This window comes from Myodes glareolus, chromosome 1 (assembly GCF_982192425.1).
Source record: "Myodes glareolus chromosome 1, mMyoGla1.1, whole genome shotgun sequence".
In the NCBI taxonomy this organism is placed as follows: Eukaryota; Metazoa; Chordata; class Mammalia; order Rodentia; family Cricetidae; genus Myodes; species Myodes glareolus.
Genome location: NC_142026.1, coordinates 135553975 through 135559163, shown reverse-complemented (window position 1 = coordinate 135559163; position 5189 = coordinate 135553975). Strand labels below are relative to the sequence as shown.

At 42.7% G+C, this 5189-nt stretch overlaps 1 protein-coding gene across 2 annotated transcripts in view; it reads right to left on the bottom strand.

Annotated features, from left to right (window-relative positions):
- Positions 1–5189, bottom strand: part of Map3k4 (mitogen-activated protein kinase kinase kinase 4) — a 91255-nt gene that overhangs the window by 85059 nt on the left and 1007 nt on the right. The gene's annotated exons all lie outside the window — the stretch shown is intronic.

The following is a 5189-nucleotide window of genomic DNA, read 5'->3' as shown; positions in this document are numbered from 1 at the left end:
TTTAGTAACAATATTCTCTTCATATGGTATATGGAAACTCATAAATTTAATTTTTAGTAAAAATTCGAAATCAAGAGACTCAAAATAATAAATGTAGTAGTTAAGAATCTGGGGGCTACGTATCACATGACTCAGAACCAGTTGTAACTCCAGCACCAGTGAGATCCAATGCCACCCTTTGGTCCCCACGGGAAACTACACACAAGCGGCAGACACTCTCAGACACACACATACAGACATATGTGTAGTGCCATTTCAATTGTATTTTAACAAAGAAAGACTGCCTGAAAATCTGAGAGTAAAACAGTCCCACTGGTCAGCCTTACAGACCAGACTATGGTAACACACACCTTTAATCCTAGTAGCCACACTAGCTGCCATAGAAATCAGGTGGTGCACACCTTTAATCCCAGCCCTAGAGAGGAATGTAAGACAGGAGGAGACAGCTCTCACACAGTCTCATTCTGAGATTCCTGGAGGCAACATCACCATTTCAGACTGAGGTGGAGGTAAGAGCCAGTAGCTGGCTGTTTTGCTTTTCAGATCTTCAGGTTGAACCCAATTTCTCTCTCTGAGTTTTTATTAATTGTGCTTCACATTATGAATAAAAATAATCATTTTTTAAAGAAAATAGCTTGGGGCTTGAGAGACGGTACAGTGATTAAGAGTGTTTGCTGTGAAGCCAAGAGGACCTAAGTTCAGATCCTAGCTAGCACCCATGGAAAAGTCATCCCAGCATGGGGTGTGGGGACCCAGAAAACAGGCAGATCCTGGGGCCTACTGAATGGCCACCCTGGCCAAAATGATGAATTTCAGAGTTACAAACAGGCTCTGTTTCAAAAGAAAAAAAAAAGTAAGGTGGAAAGCAATACAGAATGATAGCTAATATTCTCCTCTAGCATCTCCAGGACATGCAGGGTCACATGTACCTATACACACGCGTGTGCATATACATACAAACACACACGCACAGATTTAAGTCCGATAATTATGTTATGTATTATTTTAAAATAAACATAACTTGTTCAGTATGAAAAGCTTTAGAAAAAATTAGTATGTTCCCAATGGTTTTTTTCTGTGTGGCTTTTAAAATGAGATCAGACTATGTATTGGGATTCTTAGACACCTAATCAAATTTATAGTTCTAAGAATAGGGAATTTAGGGGCTGAGGATGTTTCAGTGGGGAAAAGGTTTCTATGCAAGCATAAGGAGCTGAGTTCAGATCCCTAGCACCCACATAAGGGCCAGGCACGATTGACAGCTCTAACCCCAGGGCTGGGGGGGGGGGGTGGGCAAGAAGCTACAATGAACTCATTAGCCATTAGCCAGACAATGAAGCAGAAATGGAGAATTTCAGGTTCTGTGAGAACTGAAAAAATCTACAGCAGAAAGCAAAGATACTCAACACTGACCTCTAGCTGCCATGCATACACATAAAGGTGCAGGCATTCACACGTGCATACACACATGAACACATAAATCATACGGGAGGGAGGGAGGGGAGAACTTACTAGTTTCCAGGTCAAATGAAGAGCAGAGGGAGGACCGACTGTGCATACAGGAGACGAACTTGTCAAAGACTCCGCCAGTCTCCACCGTTAGCCCAGTCTGAGAGCAAACCTCTCTGAGGCTGGTCACAGCTTTTGAGAGTTCTCCACTCGACTCTATATGATGCATTCCAATTATCAAACGGGAGTTTCCTCTCCCCCAACTCTGAGGTGACAAAGCTTTAGAAAGTAAGCCTGAGGCCACAGTTTAGTAGGAAGTCTATTCCTGCAGGCAGAGCTGGGAAAAGGGGGCGGTGCTGCTGGCAGGGGGCGGTGCCCAGCACAGGGAAGAGAGAAGCACTTTCAGGTGGGGGTAGGAGGCAGACAGCTGGATAGCTGGCAAGCTAGCAGCAAACCACTCAGAACTGTCCTTTATAGATCCTGGTGGTGACTGCTTCCTACGCCGGGCTCAAAGGAAGGCACATCAGACAGTAGAGGCATTTGGGGATCTTTCTAAAAATAAGTAGTCAGAACCTACCAAAAAGACTTGCTCTGTGAGCATTTCCCATGTCACTACATGTTCTTTAACAACATGGCTTTTAATAACTACAGAATTCTAATTAACTTTTTAAATGTGGACTTAAATCCAGAAAAACCGCACAGCATAATGATCCTTTAAGAACGGAATACTCGAAAAGCAGCTAGGAAGGTACCAAGAGCCGACTAAAGATTAAAAACAAATTATGTAACCCAATCGAGGGAAAGCTGTGACCCGGGGTGGAGAAAGTAGCCCATGTCAAGCCAAGAAAGAGGAACATCTAAGAGAAAGACCTTTGTCTCTCAGACTGGAAGCAATGGCTGTGCCCAAGATGAGCAAACCTACCTCCCCAGCCTGCATACATATACATACATACGTATATATATACACACATGCCCATACATATACACACACATAGATACATATGTATGAGTGCACATATGTGTATATGTATGGATGTGTATGTATATGTATGTATGTGTATATGTATATATATTATGTATATGTATATGTATATATATATATATATATATATATATATGGGGTGTGTGTGTTCTGGGGTTTTCTACAGGCCAGAGTTACCTTGAGACACTGTGCCCCACAAGCACGTGGACTCGCTCAATGCCAATGTGGCACTACCTTAGGAAGACCTAGAACTGTCAGCCAATCTCCTGGCCTAACATTGCTTCCATTTTACCCAATAAAAGTATTTCCAGTAGCCTGTCGACTTGTCAACAGCATTGCGTAGTCCTTTAGCAGAATCCATGGCACCTGGTCTAATGGGAAGACGGAGACAGGAGAATGCTACGAACAGATAACCTGCAAGGAATGAGGAACTAACTAGCAGGAAGTCAAGGCAATCTATCCACTAAGTAGGCAACACCTGTGTATCCTATCTTTCAGTAGAGTTCAGAGCAAGATTTTCAAGGCACCAAGAGGATGATATACAGGAAGGAAATAAAGCAACCTTGCAAAGTGAGGAGCCAGGGACAGCCAAGTGACATCTACGCCAGAACAGTTTCCGCCGTCACTGGAGCCCTAGGTCACTGCGGTCAGTTGGCTGCTCCTTGCTGTCTAAAGCTACCCCTGCAAAGGCACCTACTATTCTGGTGGTTTAGGATCGAGACACATCAGATGCAGAAAGTCTGGCACTTCACGAGGTTAGTAGCAGGTGACATCCCAAGTCAAGACAGAAGAAACAAATGAGATCAAGGTGGGGCTTCAAGATGACAGACACCAAGGTCAGACTGCCTGGCAGTGGCGGCACTCAACTGCTGTTTAAGTGAATCCTATTATCACCAATAAACCTAGGAGAAAGTCACACTACTCAGAGTAAACGAGAAAGCCACTGGATAGAAGGACGTACGATATTTACTGACATGTACTTAGAGAGCCAGTGAATGAGAACAATGAGCCATAGCTAACATAACTATTTTAAAGCGAAGGTTGCAACAGGCAGGGCCATTATATCAGAATTCCTATCAAATTTATTCTGTTTTGTAAATGCACAGATTTAAAATATAAATCACAAAAGTTGCTTCAAATTAATTCTAATAGTTCTCACAAGCAGTTTCAGGATCCTTTTAAAACTGACCCAGATGCTTGGAAAAACAAACAGGAATGTTTATTCAAAAGCTTAACCTCTAAGAACAACTGGAATCACCTTCGGGAATTCTTTACCAAAAAGGAGGATCAGAAGTACCCACGGTGGACAATAAGCACTTAAACTATGACAGAGCACCGTCAGCTGGCAACCTGTTTTGTGTTCTTCCATCATTGCATAACTCACACGTCAGGAGCAAAGAGCACCCGCAGCAGACGTCCTGGGCGCTGGCATCTGCCAGTGGTGTGCTTGCCATACAGCTTTGGAGGCCAACATGTACAGGCCTGACTCCTACAAAAGACCTGTGCGCTAATCCAGCCTTCCTGATCAATGACACACACGTACGGCAGATGAACAACAATGCCAGAAGCTTTATTCTGGTCTGTCAGGAAGCCAGCTAACCTGGGCACACTAAGGAACATATTAGTGATCTCCACCGTGTTTGCAGGAGGAGCTGAGCATATTCTGAACGCACACAGTGAGTCTCTTGTAAATAGTGAAGAATGCGGACCACATATAAACAACTGGAGCTCCCCTGCAGCATCGCTCACCACAGACCTACAGTAATCGTGCCAGAGGTCACCCCTGCCTACTGAAGAGGAGGCAGTGTCGATTACTGCTGCAAAAAGGCAAAGCAACAGCTTTACCAAGGAATCTGCTTTACAGATTTGCTATTGTAAAATTAACTGCAATGTTGCTAAGAAAAATATTTCAAAGATCTCCTTGTTCTGTACACTGCTGTTCACCTGAAGTTGGATGGAGTCCATTATCCTGACCTATTTCTATTATAACAAAGAGACAGAATCCTGGCCGTAAAGCAAGGCTTTTCTATCAATAGAAAAGGAGCGTTTTCACAGCAGACTTGTTTATCCCTCTGCCCTTTCCACCTCTACCTTACAACGCTCAAGACCATTTTCCCCCCAGAGTACAGTTACCCAGAATTATAACGTCGGGCCTGTAGATATGAAATCATCCCTCTCACTCTTGATAATTAAGGCACAAACTATGCAGCCAGACCTTTGTTTATTACCAGCTGTTAATCTTTATATATGCTTCTTTCCTTTTGCCTCAGTTTCCTCCTATGTAAAGGCGATGAATAGCAGAATTAACTCATAAAATTGTAGTAAAGATTAAATGAGCTAAAAGAAGTGATGGGCAAGGGGCAAAACACTTGAAGCGTTAAGGACTCACATTTATTATTTCTAAAAACAACGTGTACAGGAGTCAAAATTGCTCAACAACTCAATACATTTAAGAAAATTATGAACTTTCTAATAAAATGTCTAAAAAAACTGTTGGAAGAATTCTCAGACCACTCTGTCCTAAGCCTTTAAAGAAACTAACCCTTAAGATGTCATAGAACTATTTTGGAATTAAGAAACATAAAGCAGTGGCTTTCACAGCTTTGGGAAAAAAAAAAAAAGGTTTCTCTCAGTCACCCCTGTGGTGACAGGTAAGGATGTGAATGGCTCCTGTGTCCAGATCTCACTAAGCTATAAATTTCCTATTTCTTCAAGCAGGAAAAAGCAAAGCTATTTCACTGCCTTCTTCCTGGGATTA